At 41.7% G+C, this 17,556-nt stretch overlaps 1 pseudogene; it reads right to left on the bottom strand.

Annotated features, from left to right (window-relative positions):
* LOC101419980 (nucleoporin NUP35-like) overlaps nt 1–13,428 on the bottom strand; it is a 42,105-nt pseudogene extending 28,677 nt beyond the window's left edge.
* Nucleotides 13,429–17,556: the final 4,128 nt, after the last annotated feature.

The following is a 17,556-nucleotide window of genomic DNA, read 5'->3' on the forward strand; positions in this document are numbered from 1 at the left end:
AGTTTAGTAAAGTCGCAGGTTATAAGATCAATGCGCAAAAATCAGTAGCATTTCTGTACACCAATAATGAGCAAGATCAGGAGGAAATCAAGAAACAAATACCATTCACAATAGTAAATAAAAAAATCAAATACTTAGGAATAAATTTAACTAAAGAGGTAAAGAACTTATACACTGAGAACTATACAAGATTGTTCAAGGAAATCAAAGAAGACCTAAATAAATGGAAGACTATTCCTTGTTCATGGATAGGAAGACTGAACATTATTAAGATGTCTATCCTACCAAAATTGATCTACACATTCAATGCAATCCCAATAAAAATCAATGCAGCCTTCTTTAAGGAACTAGAAAAACTAACTATGAAATTTATTTGGAAAGGAAAGAGACCCCGAATAGCCAAAGACATACTGAAAAAGAAAAACGAAATTGGAGGAATCACACTACCTGACTTCAAAACATACTATAAAGCTACGGTGGTGAAAACAGCATGGTATTGGCATAAGGAGAGACATATAGACCAATGGAATCGAATTGAAAGCTCTGATATAGAACCTCACATATACAACCACATAATATTCGATAAAGCCACCAAACCCTCTCAACTGGGAGAGAGTGGCCTATTCAACAAATGGTGTCTGGAGAACTGGATAGCCATATGTAGAAGAATGAAAGAGGATTACCATCTCACACCTTATACAAAGATCAACTCAAGATGGATCAAAGACCTAAATATAAGAGCCAAGACCATAAAAACCTTAGAAAGCAGTGTAGGGAAACATCTACAGGACCTTGTAATAGGTAATGGATTTATGAATATCTCACCAAAAGCACGAGCAGCAAAAGAACTAATAGATAAATGGGACTTCCTCAAAATTAAAGCCTTCTGCACCTCAAAGGAGTTTGTCAAGAAAGTAAAAAGGGAGCCCACACAGTGGGAGAAAATATTTGGCAATCATAGATCTGATAAGAAACTTATAACTTGCATATATAAAGAACTCCTACATCCTGAAAATAAAAAGATAAACAATCCATTTAAAAAATGGGAAAAAGACTTAAACAGACACTTCTCCGAAGAAGAAATACAAATGGCAAGAAAGCACATGAAAAAATGTTCCAAATCTCTAGCTATCAGGGAAATGCAAATCAAAACCACAATGAGATACCATCTTACACCCATAAGATTGGCAGCTATGAAAAAAACAGAAGAATACAAGTGCTGGAGAGGATGTGAAGGAAGGGGAACACTCATCCACTGCTGGTGGGAATGCAGAAGGATCCAACCATTCTGGAGAACAGTATGGCGGTTTCTCAAAAAACTAGCCATAGATTTGCCATATGACCCAGCAATACCACTGCTGGGAATATACCCAGCAGAACTGAAAACAAGAACACAAACCAATATATGTACACCAATGTTCATAGCAGCATTGTTCACTATTGCCAAAAGTTGGAATCAACCCAAATGCCCATCAACAGACGAGTGGATCAATAAAATGTGGTATATATACACAATGGAATACTACTCGGCTGTAAGAACAAACACACTACAAACACATGTGATAACATGGATGAATCTTGAGAACCTTATGTTGAGTGAAGCAACCCAGACATTGAAGGACAAATACTACATGACCTCAATGATATGAAATAAACAAGCTGCCCTAGATAGCAAGAGACTGAACGATAGGCTTGCAGGAAATCGGAGGGTGGAGGAAGGATATGAGCCGATGTCTGCAGGGGTGGAATTTAAGACGAGATGGTGGTAAGTATGAACACAAAGAAGAGATAAAAGGGGGGCAAGGGGTTGCCTTTGCTTGGGGCTTTGCGGGTTTGAGGGTGGCTGGGGAGGGACGGGTGGGTAACGTTGCCCAAAAGTGGGGGGAGGGAGGGGTAGCATACGAACCAGGAGAGGGTCAGGTGTTGGTGGAGAGTAAAATGCCGAGAAAATCATATCAAAATATAATAAAGAGGGTTACCTGTTTAGAATGCTCGGAGGGGAGGGTCTGATGCAGGACGGGCTCCTGGGGAATGTCTAAATGCTCATTCTGCCAGAGTGGGTGACACCATGGGGTAGAAACCCAAGTAGTGAGAGTGGGGGTGGACCCACATCCTGGGGAGGACTAATGCCATCCAATAGAGGGAACTGTATCCCTCGAGAGAAAGGGTGGCTCCCAGGGCATTGGGGCAGTTGAGCAAGTTAGGCCCTGAACACTATTCCATCTATCTCTGGAAGTGGCTCCTCAGGAAACGGAGGTTGGTTATCACTGAGGGCACCAAGGTGGAAGGGAAAATGGACGTTAAATGTGTGGAACCAAAGTAAATGGGGGGTAAGAGAGGAGTTTCTTGAGAGTACACAAGGATGGATATAAAACATGTAATATTACACCATAACATATAGGAGATGACAGACTGATAATGTAAACCATAATGTAAAACATAGGATAACTAAAAATGTAAAGAACTGTGTATCCTAAAGTATGCACCATAATGTAAACACAGATGTCACCTTGTTAGAAAGCTAATGTCTCAGACTCTGTACATCACTTTAAGTAAATATGATATGAATAGGGCGTAAGAGTATCACTGTGGAAGGGAAAAGGTTTTCTGGTGGATGTGTGGGAGTGCTGTATATTATATATATACATTGCTGTGGTCTAGGACTCCTGTGAAGAAAAGCTGAATAATTAGGGGGGGGGGGGGAAAAAAAAAAAAAAAAAAAAAAAAAGGAAAAAAAAAAGAAAAAAATAGGATGTGGAATTTTTTCAAGTCAACATTCTTTATCTAAGTTCTTTATCTAACTTTATCCAAGTTCTTTATCTATCCTTTAAACTCATCGCTATATGCCATTCCCTAGTAAGGGACCATGACATTATATTGGGCTTCAAATTTCGGGGAGTTCTGGATCACAGAGTGTTTCAACAATGGCAATGGAGGGATACTGGTATGGGATACCAATGACAGGTGATATATGACTGACAGGGAGTGGTACAGAACATATGTCCAGGGTGCATGGCAATGTTTGGATATACTCATAGTGGCAACAATCAAAAACCACAGTAGGGGGGGTACTGGGTTCCTGGCCAGTGGTGCTCTGTCGTGGTCCCTAGGGGAGCAGCGACAGTCTCCCAGGTACAGTGGTGGGGACCGGGAGGGAGTGAGGGTTCAACAGTGAGCCCCTGATACTAATGACTATGCTTGTGAGCTGATAAACCCAAAATAATAACAAGGCCTAGAGCAACTTTGTGCCTGGGAATTTCCTTCTGTCAGCCTTCATGTTACTCAAATGTGGCCAGTCTCGAAGCCAAACTCAGCATGTAAATGCAATGCCTTCCCCCCAGCGTGGGACATGACACCCGGGGATGAGCCTCCCTGGCAACGAGGGACCACTATCAACTACCAACTGATGATGCAACTGGAAAATGACCTTATACGGAAGGTTCAATGCGGATCAGCAGAATATCCATGTCTACATAAAATACCATGACTTTAAAATGCTGTTTGACCTAAAGTAAGGGGGAAATGGAAAGGAGAAATGAGTTTATATGGCTACGAGTTTCTAAAAAAGAGTCTGGAGGCTGGCAGAAGGTTTGCCCTCATGCACAACTGAGCAGAGTCAGAGAGACAGATAAAGCGGATACAACCCCCAGATATTGGTTCCTTTGAGGGCTAAGGAGACCCATGTGAGTTATGGTCATGGCCGATGGGGTTAACTACCAGGGCAGATGGCCCCTCTTTGGAAATGGTGTTTATGTGTGATGAATCTGGACTCGGACGGGATCTCCCTTCATAGGACTTTCATGCTAATGTGCTGGAGGTGCAGTTAATGTTGGGGTTTAAGATATATTTAGGGGATTTGAATCTCTGGACTGACAATGTGATGGACAGATCCTGAGCCTCAACAGACTCCAGCACCTACAATCTGATTTATTGGACTTACCACACTCAGCTAAGATGGAGGTGAAGAAGGACAACCACCACACCATGGAGCCTAGAGTGATTACAACTGAAAATGGGAGGATTGCATCCAGCATCCAGGTGGAATCTGAGCCTCCTCTTGACATAAAGGTGCAATGGACACAACCAATCCAGTGTCCACATAGAAGAGGTGGCATTGGATTGGGAAAAGTGGACATAATGGACAAAGGGTATGGGGAAAGGCAGGAAGAGATGAGAGGTGGAGGCGTCTTCGGGACATGGAGCTGCCCTGGATGGTGCTTCAGAGGTAATCACCGGACATTGTAAATCCTCACAGGGCCTACATGATGGAATAGAGGAGAGTATGGGCCATGATGTGAACCAATGTATATGAGGTGCAGAGGTGCCCAAAGATGTACTTACCAAATCCAATGGATGTGTCATGATGATGGGAACGAGTGTTGTTGGGGGGGGGGGGAGAGGGGGGGTGGGAGGGGTTGAATGGGACCTCACATATATATTTTTAATGTAATATTATTACAAAGTCAATAAAAAATTAAAAAATTAAAAAAAAAAAAAAAAAAAAAAAAAAAAGAAATAAAATACATAATAATTTACAAAAACTAAAATAAAGTAAAAAATAAATTGGGGTTTTAAAAAAATGAAAATACCATAAAAGATTTTTTTTTGATGTTTTGCCTTTCATCACTGTAAAAGGTGTTGCCCCATATGTACAATGGCAAGGCAATCTCTTCCATTTCTTCCTCAGTGTCTACATTTTTTTAAATTATGTCTTCAAAAATGTTTTAGGGTACAGTAAAGTCATCTACAGAACATAGGGGACTCCCATATACCCAACATCCTCCCCTTTTTCCCCTTCCCCAGCAATGATCTTTTTACATGTGGATGTTACATTTGCTGCAAGTGATGTGCAGATATTGAAACATAGCTACTAACCATGGTTCCATTATGGTTTACATTATGGTTTACATTTTAGACTATATGCTTTTCTAAATTTTTGGTGAAATTTAACATGGCCTGTATCCATCATTGCAGGATCAGGCAGAACACTTCCATTGTCCCCCAGTTACCCCCTCTTCATCTATTCTATTCCTTTCTCCTACTCCCCTTGGGGCCCACAGTGACAACCAAGCTTCACTGCTTGAAGGACAAGATTCATAGATACTTGCAACAATGCTGAGGGCTTGACACACTAGTCTATCCTCCTCCACTGGGAGCCACTTGTGTTCTCTAGAGACATCCTCCTCTCTGAGAACATCAGGCCTCCCCAGGATGGAGGTATAATGCCTTCCCATGCGTTGCATATGTCTCCACCCACTGATATAACACACTATGACAAGATGAGCACTCACACACTCCCTAGAGGCCTGCCCCAGGTGCACCCTGTTCCAGATGTCCCCCTTCAAACACCTTAAACCAGTAACCCTTCCTTATTATATTTTCTAAAGAGTTTTCTCAACATTATAGTTTCAGCCACATACCCAGCAATCTCCTGTGTTCACCTGCTCCCTGCCAATCCTCCCCTAATTCCTTTGACCATCTGACCCATCCTCCCAACCCTAATCCCCCTCAAGCCTGCAAAGCCCCACCCAGTAGTATCCCTGTGCCCCCGTCTTATCCCTTCACTGTACAACTACTTACCTCCACTTTATCATAGACTTCACCTATGTAGGCTTCAGCTCACAACCTTCCTTTCCCCGCCTATTTCCTGTAAGCCTATTGTCCAGTGTCTAGCTCTATGAGACAGTTTGATTTGCTTAATTCATATCAGAGAGGTCATGTAGTATTAGTCCTTCAATGCCCAGCTTACTTCACTCAACATAGGGTCCTCAAGATTCATCCATGCTACCCTTGGCATTTTGTAATGCACAGCCTGCCCAGAGAATAGGGAGAGCCCCTGAGGTCTCTGGTGAGTGGAAGGAAGAAAAGAGGGATGCCATGTGGGGAGAGCAGAAAGGGAGGCTGGGGACATGTGAATTCCTGCTTTGTTTCCTTCTCCATTTTGCCCTATGTGTAGGTAAAACACATACCATCCAGCATAATTCCTTTGTCAAGCAGATCAAGGACCAGTGGATTTTATTTCTATTTTTGGAAGTTACTCTGCCTTTATAGCTCTGTTGTCTGAATCCCTTGATCATCTAGAATAGCTTGGCAGTGCTGCATTTCAGAGCAAAGTATGAAACAGATACTTCATAAATAATAGGATTCTAGTCTGAAGGAAATAGGTGGCTGGTTTCCAGCTTTAAGGAGGGAGAGGGGCTGCAGGCAAATATTAACACTGCTTGATGCAAATATGAGCAGTTGTTTCCATCCTGGGATTTCTCCTTGAGCCCCTGTCAGTAATGGAAAGAAGACACTGCAGAGCTGAGCAACTTGAGAGGGCAGTCTTGCTGCAAAGGAACAAAAATCATGTGTGGAACTGTTTAATTTTTGCTTTCTCTTTGCCAGGAAGTAAAAGAAATAGGGGGCAAGTCAAAGTCTCTTCAGAATCTGATTTGGCTTTTTCGAAAGGGGTCATCTATCTTCCCTATATCTGGTTTTGCCAGTTAAACACTAATGATGTGCATTCTAAGACATGATCTGTGAATGCAATTTATTTCTGAATTTAAGTCTTTCTTCTTAAGAGTATTTGCTATAATGGATATACTGGAATAATATCAGAGATTAAATAAAAGAGGCATTTCAGAGAAAACAAATACACCATAGGAAACTCAACTGGAAAAACAATTTTTCCTTGTCTCTTCACATCCAAATTCAACAGACATTTTCTAGGGCAATTCACCTTCCAAAAATATAAGAATCTGATGGAAACGTATCCAACACATAAAAATAGCTACTGTTTTTTGAGTGGATTGAATACTGCACTGGGCGTGAATATTCACAACAGCACCATTTACTGATTTTTAAAAAAATCATAGCCATTGTACGAAATCAAAACTTAAAGTTTGGTCCTTGGCCCTCTGAGCTAATTTTTTTTTCTCTAAAAGACTTGGCTGAGAAACACTTGATTTAATGGCTTTTCTTCCTTTCTTCTGACGGTTGGTCAGCAAGTCATGAGACCTCTCTGTACCTTAGTTTACTCATCTGTAATGCAGGATAATGGTGCCCAACTCCCAGAGCTGTGGTAAGAAATGTGTCTGGCATGCAGTAGGTGCTTATCAAATGTTAATTCTCTTCGTGCTTCACTGACATCTGAACTAAAGCAGTCCCATTTCCTTCTGATATTTCATGGGGGGTGGGAGCAGGGAATTAATGCCTGGAGTATGCAGTTTGACAGGTGCTAGCACTAAGTATATGTTAAGCAGCATGCCAGGAGCTTTAGGCACACTAAATGAATTTCAATTCTTGCATTTATTCTGCAGGACAGGTGCATAACTTTTCAAATGAAGAAATTGAGTTCATGAGTGTTTGGGTACCTTGCCTAAGATCATGTGGCTAGAAAGTATCCAATCCAGGAACTTATCAAAACTTGTTATATTCATTATGCCAAACCTACTATGTGCTGGGTGTTTTGCTGGGCACTGAGAAATAGCAGAGTTGAATAAGACATGGTGCCTTTCTCTGAGGAGCTCATGGATTCATGGGAGGAGGGGACAGATATTTATAGGGCTCTGAGAAAACAGTGTGGAAGTGTAGAAAAGAGTGGTCAGGATGCTGTGTGAACAAAATGAAGAGGTCCGCTGAGGCTGCAGTGGACCATCTGTGGCCTGTTGTTCCCTTGGAATCCATGGTGTGTGGTCTGGGAATTGGACTCTAATCATTAGAGGGAGTGTCTGGATCATGTCTATGGAAATGTGATGAAGCACTGAGTTATGTACAGAGACATGCTCTCTGTGTCTTCCTGGTCTCTATATAAAGTCATTGGAAGTCACTTTGGAAGATTTGTGCCTCCCTGAAAAAGATATGTCTCTGCATGTTTCCATCCATTTGCTTTCTTTTTAATGGAGAGAGGAGACCATTTCCTTACCACCTGTCAGTGTTTAACTTGCTACAGTGCCTTATAACTGCTGCCATCTGCTGCCAAGGAGAAGGGTGCATACTATGCATAGGGGTTCATAAAACTCATTAAAAGAGAGGAGGCTGAGCTAAGAACCAAAGTGAAAACTTTTTCTATCAGCCCAGTGATGGATCCCTATTCTTCTGCCTCCTTCTTTGATGTCCAGCAGGGTTACCCCATGCTGCCACCATCCATCCACCCATAGTCTCCACCACCTTCTTCATGACGTTTCTACTGGACATGGATTCTGTATTATTTCATCACTCAAAGTCATGGCAGAACAGATTTAACCACTATTTAAGACTATTGAGCCATTTGACAACATGTTGTCAACTTTTATCTCATGCATTGACTAGGTAGTAAGTAGGAGCAATTTGATGTTTAGAAAGACACCAGATCCTCTGAAATTTCTGGCTTCAATTTATTTAGTTTAGTTTCGTTTATTTCCACAAACCTTTCTGGGCACTATCACAGGCCACAAAGAGGATTAGGACATGGCTCTGACCTCAAGGAGCTCACAAGTGATTGTGTAGCACTTACAAGTACCTGATATTCATGTGTGTTTGTATGATGTAATGAACAACTTCTAGTGGGCTAGGATGATTCTATGGTGGGAGGAAGTATAAGGCACTGCAGTAGCTCAGGGGAGAACAGAACTGTTTCCCTATGGGCTTGGCGCCAAAGGGTGAAGATGGGTAGGTGGGACATGTGATCAGATTTGCATTTAGAAAAAAATCACTTTGACTGTGGTGTTGAGAACCAACTAGAGCAGTCCCAGAGTAGAAGGTTACTGTAGTAGTAGAGGTAAGAAATGGATTTGGATGATGTTGGTAAAGATGGAGAAACATAGATGTCTCAATAAATATTAGGAGATTAAAGCCAATAGACTTGGTAATACATTTAATATAGGGAATGAGGGAAAGGTGGGGGTCAGGATGATGGCGAAGTTTCTGGCTTGAACAATAGGGTGGTTAGTGGTGCTATTGACTGAGATACAGTTTTTGGAAGAGGTCAGAAAAAGAGGTTGGTGGGGGAAGAGTGAGAGGTTGGTTTAGATCTTTTGAGTGTGAGATGTTTGGGGAACACGCAAGGGGAGGTGTCACTTAGGGAGTTTTACATAAAGACCTGGAACTCAGAGGAGAGATCTGGGTTGGTGTTATAAATTTGTGGGCCATCTTTATTTTGGTGGTTACTGAAGTTGTGAGCATGGAAGACAGAATTCGTTGAGAAAAGAAGGAATGCCTGGGACTGGGTTTTGAGGAACTCTTCTGTTGATGGGCTATTTCAGGAGGAGGATATACCTCCAGTGGAGATGGAGGAAGTGTGGAAAGAGAGGACAATATAGAACCAAGGGAGTATTGGGTCATGAAAGCCCAAGGAAAAATGTAAGGTCATTTAAGATGAGGCCTGGAAAATGCCCATTAAATATGGCTGCATTAACCTAATTTGAGATATTAACAGATATTTCAGTGGACTGATGGAGATAAAATCCCAATCAGAGTGAGAGGTGAAGAAATGGCAATAGTGAGTAAAGACGACTATTCCTTAAAGTATGACCATAAAGGAGAGGAGGAAAATGGAGTATTACCTGAAAATGGACACTAGAGCTGAAAATGGAAGGATGGTTAAAATCAGAGAAGGATCATGCACAGGGAAATTGTGACTATCAGAAAGAGGAAGATAAGTGATAGTAAGAGACTTCTAAGGTGGTGGGTGGCAATAAGATCCAAAGTCAGATGGACAATTTTTCTACTGTTGTAGGAGGGGAGGAGGATGGGATACATGTCTTATAGGAAAGTCTGTGTGGTTGGTTGTGGGAGTTTCCTGCCTAATATCTTCTGTTTTATTCTGTGAACAAGGAGGGGTGATCATCTGATGTGAGAGAAGGGTGTTGGTGGGTAGCAGCAGATGAAGCTTGAAAAGAATAAAATTTGGACAATATTACCATGGAGAATGGCAACAGACAACATAGTAGGATTGCTGGGAAGAGCTGTGTGCTCCCTTGAGGTTAAGGATCAAGAATGTGTGGTGTAGTGAGCTGCCCTGGCCTGCCTTTGGCCTGTTAGCCTCTGGTTGGCTTTCCTGTGTAAACAGAGGCATGGAGATGGAGCCCAGTTGGGTTTTGGTTGGATGAGAGCAAACAAATAGCAGATTGTCAGGGACATTAATAACAAAAATGTTATTGAAATCATGGACTTATGGAGTCTAAGTTTGAGCAGTATATGAAGGTAGAGAGGATTGATGAACTGGAAGAAACTAGAGTTCATGAATTGTCAGTGGGAGAGTGGTTTAATTAGCAAGGTGCAAGAGGAGGAGATTGTGGCTGGAAATACTCATATTAGTTACAGGTGATGCAAAAGTTGCAAAGTTGGAAGCAGAAGGGAAGAGAAGACCATTGGGCATTTTAAGTAAAAAACTTGAATAAGAGGCCATCTGTGTGGTCACCCATGTGGGTGCTGACTACCCTCACGATGATGGCAAAGACTTGGGGAAAATAACAAATATCAATGAGTGAAGGGAAGCAACCAGGAGATGGGGAGATGAGATCAATTAGAAGGGGGAGGAGGAGAGATGCTGCAGTATTTAACCCAGAAAAACTCCTAGAAATGGTTCTTAACCTCTCTTCAGAGGGCACTGGTAAATCCTTTTGACTATTGTTAAAGCATTTATTCACAACTTGTGCAACATATTGAATGTTGAGCACTCAATATTATGGAGCATCAGGCACATTGCTAGAAATGGATAACTGGTGAAAGAGACACCTTTCCCAAGGATTTTACCATTTAGTAGAAGACACAGATATAAAGACACGGGCCTACAAGGCAATGTATTATGCCATTTCTGAAATAGAAGAATGATTTCCATGGTAACATGGAAGAGTGAGTAATTAATTTTGACAGGAAAAGTGAACACGGTGTCCCAGAAGAGATGCTACTTAGGTTGGGTATTAGAGAATGAGGAATTTTATCTGATGGAAAAGGATGGTAGAGAGAAGTACATCAGACAGAAGAAGCAGCAGAAGGAGAGATCCACAGGTGTAAGAGGTCTCAGCTGTGATGAGCCTCATTTGCATCTTGTCCATTTTGCCTCCTGGGACAAAATCTGTTGATGTTTTGCTGCACTGACAATGACTTTAATGAGGAACATAAAGAAAGGAGACTGAATGGCTTGAGAACAGAGATATGGGGAAGAAGGGGCAGGACTGCCTTGAAGAGGGAAAGATCAAAGGGGATATATGTAGTCCCCTAACTCACTTAGATGAGGATGAGGTGGTTACAGAAGAGGATGCCACACACAGGAGTCCCAGCTGCATGTGTGAGAAGACAGTTTTAGATTCAACAATGTCCTCTTTCACCCAGCAGACAGTAAGGGTATAAAACTCATGGCCCTGGAAGAGGGTGTGGGCTTACCTTGTAATTATTAAGGGACACTCAAATGTTTGATGACAACCTTAACTTTTGAGAGTTTTAAGAGAAAGTGTAATTATGTGTAGTAAAGGTCACGGATTAAATCTTTTTTTAATTTTAACAAATTTTATTGTCAAGAAACTTGAATACTTGAGTAGTAGGGTTGTAGGTATTTTAAAAGACTGCTTTGGTTTTAGAACATGAAAGATGACAACTCACAACAGGACATATACAAAAGCAAGGATAATTAAAATATTAAATACTGTTTAAATTAAAAGACCATAATTCAAACTATTAATTGTGATCTTCATGTCTCAGGAGAAGCAGCTGCACAGTTCCCATCCATGAAATTTGCCCCAGTTTCTCATGAAGACTGTCTCACCACAAAATCAATAATATAATTTACAGTAATCAGCGCTGAGTTTTTTTGCGTTTAAGCATGCACTATCACAGAAAGCACAAAATCCTATTTACATGGATTTTCAGTTTCTTAAAAATGTACCTTTGCATCTTTTAAAGTGCAAGCTGCAAATACGCTGTATCCTTAAAGAAAAAGTCTTCTGAAAGAAGTACGGGATAGCATCCCAATGTGCCAAGAGTGGTTATCTAACTAACCAAAAGAAATTGACAGTACTTTGCTAACTCTTTTTTTAGTGTAGCAACTTCCATTTTTGTAGTTGAATCCTCCACTTTTACTATATTACAAACATAATATGTACTCCATTGCTTTGGATGCAAGACTTTAATTTTTTGGGCATTTGTCTGTCAGAAATAACCTGATAGTTCCTAATATAAGCTTTATATGCTGTAGCAAGCAGTCTCATGGTATTATAGAAATCATAGGAGAACTTCTAGATTGGGATGGTGTACGTAAGCTTTTGATTGGTGGGTTAAAGGCTAGAGATGGAGATGATAAAGCACATCTCATCTGCATATGTTTTCCATCACATTTTTATCTATACTTGGTTTTCTACCAATCATGACAGACTCTCCAAAAATCCTCCCATCTTTGCTTAAGGCTTTCTGGGACTGCAATTTAGACAGATAATGAATATGTATCCAATTTCCCATGTTAGACATCACATGTTTTAAGATATTCCCATATGTGCAAATTGTAATAACAAGTAGGGTGCAGATGCTTGAGGAAATCCAAATATAGTAAACCAAGTGTCATCAAAGTAATCTCTGAAGTCAGAGAATCTCCTTGAGTATAAAAAGGATCTATCTGGGCAGGAGATAATGTAATCTTTTGTGGTTGGCCAATATTTGTTGGACCAAACACACTTCGTCCTGTTCCAGGAGTAGTTTTATAACTCCAGCAAGAAGACTCTGTATTACTGAAAAGTTTGGACATCTTCCTCCTCCTCCTCCCACCCCCTCCTCCTCCTCTGATTTATGTTATTTGTTTCTCCCCACCCCGCCTTCATTGTTTGCACTCACTGTGAGTGTTCTTTGTGTGATCATCTTCTTTTAAGGAGGCACTGGGAACCGAACCCAGGAACTCCCATGTGGGAGGAAGGTGCCTAATTGCTTGAGCCACCTCCGCTCCCTGCTTGTTGTGTCTCTCATTGTGTTTCCTCATTGTGTCTCTTCCCTGTGTCATCTTATTGCATCATCTTGTTGCATTAGCTCACCACACCAGTCCATTGCATCAACTTGCTGTCTTGCTCATTTTCTTTAGTAGGCACCTGGAATTGAACCTGGGACCTTCCATGTGGTAAGCAGATGCCCAGCTGCTTGAGCTACACCCACTTCCCTTGGTTATCTTCTTGAAGTTACAGGGTTTGATCCAAGTCCTGGTCTGGAAATATTATAAATAATTCTAGCTGGTGGAGTTCCACTTTTACCTGTATGGACTGGTACAGCTGGTCATGGTGGTGACCCACCTGCAAGGAAAGGTGACCTCATATCCATTATCCCTACTAAAGGGCCACTAATTGATGAAGGTTATGGAATCACTGGAGGTGTTAAAAATTCAGGTAAGAAATGGGCATTGACTCCTGGCTTTGGAGAGGTGGGTGAGTCCAGCATCATTGGTTCAGATCCAAGTTTGAGCACCTGAGTTTTTATGGTAAAGTTTGCCATCTCAGCGGCAGCTACACTTGTCTTAAGACCATCATGATTTTCAAAAAAGGTGGGAACTCCAAATGAATTATTAAGTATACTCAAATATGCTTACATTTGACATTAAGTAGAATGTCAAATGGCTTCACTCCCATTTCTAGATTGTGCCCCAATAAGCACATAATTAAAGGCATTCTGTTAAATTTTCCAAAAGATATACTACCATGTGTCAGAGACTGGAGAATTGAACTGTGTACCCCAGTTTGGACATGCTCTTGGTCTTGGTCCACCTTCTGGTGGGTGTGGATCCATTGTAAATAAGGTGTCTTCAAGGTGTTACTTCAGTTAAGGTGTGGCCCAACTGCATTAGGTTACTTGAGTCCTTTACCAGCAGAGTGAAAGACTGAGAGAAACCACAGGGAGCAGCCAGAAGCTGGAAGTCAGAAGAGAAACCAGCACAGAAAGGAGAAGATGTCACCACATGTGTCGTCATGTGACAGAAAAGAGCCCCAAAGATTCCTGACCCACAAGAAGATACCCATCTAGGAACTGTGAGCTCATCAATTCCTGTTGTTAAACCATTGTGTGGTATTTGTTTTAGCAGCTGATAAACTAATACAGATGCTTTCTTCAGACTCTTTCCTCCCTCCATCCAGAACTTGCTTGCTGTGTCCTAAGGTTTGCATTTTCTACCCCAGAGCTTGGTACCTGTTTTCCTCCTCTCTGCCCAGTCACTTCTCTTCATGCTTCTTACAGATAGCTTGGTTTTTTATTCTGCCTTTGACTTTGGCAGTCTTTTGGTCAGTTCTGACCTAACTCCATTCGCAACCCAGGATCCTGGAACCCTTCTGACCTGGCTGTTGTCTTGGATATATATGGACCTTAACTGAGAGTCAGAGCTTAGCCCATCGCTTACTGTGTCTTCTGTGTCTGGCTGATCATGTTTCTGTTCCAGGCCCTGCATCCTTCTTGTCCACCTAACCCAACTATAGTTAACTCTTTCTGATCATATCATAAGGAAAACACTCAGGAGAATGAACACACTCTCCCTACCCAGGTCTTACTGTCTGAAATCCCAGAGAGGTAATTTGTTCTTGTATAGTTGATTGGGAATATGCCTTCTAGGTGTCAGCATGGATGGATATTAATTTTACCACTACTATTAATACTTACTAGATGTATGAACTTTGGAAAGTTGATTGACCTCTCTGTGCCTCAGTTTCTTAATCTGTAAAATGGGGGTTCTCTATTTTATAATAATAGAGTCTATTTCTAGGTTTCCATTGGTTTGAGCTTTGACATGATGCCCTCATCCCTTACTGAAGGTTGTTATAAGCAATGACTATAATTACATATTTTTTTAAAGATGCCACTGAGTTCACTGATCTGTGTACTTTATATGGTTCCTTAATATGGGCCTGTATTAGTCAGCCAAAGGGGTGCTGATGCATAATACCAGAAATTGGCTGGTTTTTATAAAGGGTATTTATTTGGGGTAGGCGCTTACAGATACCAGCCCATAAAGCATAAGTTACTTCCCTCACCAAAGTCTATTTTCACATGTTGGAGCAAGATGGCTGCCGGCGTCTGTGAGGGTTCAGGCTTCCTGATCCTTCCCTTCCAAGGTCTTGTTTCCCTCTGAGTTCAAGTTTCCTTTCTTCCCATGGCTTGTTTCTTCCTGGGCTTAGGGTTCCTTTCTTCCTGGGGCTTGCTTCTCTTTCCTCTGTGAGCTGACTTCCCAGAGCTCCAGCTTAAGGCTTCAGCATCAAACTTCAACATCAAAAACCCTCAACTCTGTGCTTTGCCATGCCTTTTATCTGTGAGTCCCCACCCACCAAGGGGTGGGGACTGAACACCCTAATGACATGGCCCAATCAAAGCCCCAGTCATAACTCAATCACACCCAGGTCCAGACCAGATTAAAAACATAATCCAGTATCTATTTTAGAATTCATGACCATATCAAACTACTATAAGGCCCAGTGGAGAAATTTCTCCCAGATCACACTGTTGGGCAAAGTTGGGATTTTCCTGTGAAAGTGGTTTTCTTTTGTATTAGTCATATAAGGAAAGTTGTGATACATCCAGTTTTTCTCTGTACTAGTCTTTCTGGCAGAAAGCTCAGGCCTGGATTTTTGGTCTCCTTCTAGACTGTGGATGGGGCAAAATTGTATATTTTTTATATACTAACTCTTTCTTTGTCTACATTAATTTTGGTAATGGATACATTTGGAATGCTAGTCCAGCTCTCACTAGCTAACCCTTCTCACCCCGGGTGGTGGACACCAAGTCACCTTTTTTGAATAATGTCATTCACCACCAGCCTCAAATAGTTATTGGATCAGGGGTAGCCATATGCCACAAGTTGGGACAAATCAGAGTTTTTCCTGGGATTTTGGGTTGGACTGAGAAGAGTGGGCATCTCTCTAGGTGGCTTGAATCTTAAGGAGTAGCCCTTGAGGCTGCAGGTAACCATGTGGTTAGGGTAGCAGGAACAGCCAGTGTTCTGAGAAGGAAGAGTGAGGCGGGTACTCCAAAAGAAATAGAACCTGACGTGCAGGCAGCAACTACTCCCTGGGATCCATTTAGAAACCCCATAGCTTGTTACTGTCCTTCCTGGGACCCAACTACTTTCCTACTCTTGGGTTCCATTGATTAAATCCTAAGTGCTCCCGTACTTTTATAGCAAAGTTCCCCTCCTTACATTTAAAAAAAATAGACAGCTAGCTGGAATTTGTTTCTAATTTTTGTAAACATTCAACTGGGGAAGTCATGGACACACTCAGTGGCCATCTCCCAGCCCTTGCTTATCCTCCCTTTCCCCTCTTGCTTGATTATTTGCAGACGTTTCAATATGTTTCCGTTTCATAGTTCAGGGGGCAGTTCGTCCTAATGGACCAGCCTGACTGTACCTTGAACCTGAAATTGAACCAGCAATTTCAGTTGATTACCAAGGTGGGATTTCTCAGGGGAAGGGTCACGAACGCCTGGGGTGCATAAACACCCAGGTCTTGGGAAGCACAGGCACCCCTCCTCCCTCAGGTGAAGTGGGGTGCGCAGAGCTGCCATCCACTGACACTAACTCAAACTGATGACCTTCCTGGGGGACCAGCCATGCTGGGATCTTTTCCCCTGCTCTTTTGGACCCTTTGTGCTATGTGAGTAATAAAGCACTCGTTTGCCTGAGCCTGTGTTCTCATGGTACAACACATACCAACGTGCTCCACACATGAAAAATCTCAAATAAACCCTTTGCTCTCATGTTTCACCTTTCCAATATTTTCCTTTTTGTACTGTGTGGACTTCTGTAAGGAGCTTCAGAATCCTTTGTGGGAATAGGTGGATTATGAACAACTGCAAAGAATCTCCTCTTTTATAGCTGAGCCGGACCTCCTGAGGCAGGTCATGAGGTCTCTTGGATACCACAGATAACAAGACAGGGCCAGGGAGAAGTCCAACCCATAGAAGTGGTGATGGTTGACCTGGGGCTCTTTACACTGTAGGAGTCTTTCTTCTATCACAAAGAAAAATTATACTGGCCCGACATGTCTTGTTTTTAAAACATGTCATTAACTTTTCCCCACTAGTTTGCTCTTCTTTTCCCAGGAGTTGCAGATCTGTGCTTATTTCTCAGAACACACCATGAATAGTCTCAATTATTCCTCCAAGAGATTGTGATTGCTGTTATTGAGGATTTATAGATGTGCTTATGTTTCTAAACATCCTTTTATAATTCTCCATTTCTATGGTAACCTAGGTAGGCTGCTCAATACACTTGGCCACCTCTTTGGAAAAACCTGATAGAAGAAAATCAGAATATACAGAAGAAATAAAGAAGAGGTTGGCTATTCACACGGTTTTATAGAGGATTCAAAGATAGCAAGCTCGCCTTGTGCATTTGATGCATCTCCTATTCTCTTTAGAGATCATAAACAATGCCTTATACTAATAGGCTTGAATGAAAATTTTGTGGATTGATTGATGACCCACTTGGGGAGGAGAGAAATGTGAACTAGGGTTATAGTTTGCTGCTGCCAACTGAAAATAAATCAGAAAGCAAAAGAAAGCATCTCTGAGCTGATAGCCATAGTCAATGGGAAATGGGAGTCAATTTCTATAAAATATGATTCCTATATAGCTTTTAGGGAA

The sequence above is a fragment of the Dasypus novemcinctus genome, chromosome 7, assembly GCF_030445035.2.
Source record: "Dasypus novemcinctus isolate mDasNov1 chromosome 7, mDasNov1.1.hap2, whole genome shotgun sequence".
Taxonomy (NCBI): Eukaryota; Metazoa; Chordata; class Mammalia; order Cingulata; family Dasypodidae; genus Dasypus; species Dasypus novemcinctus.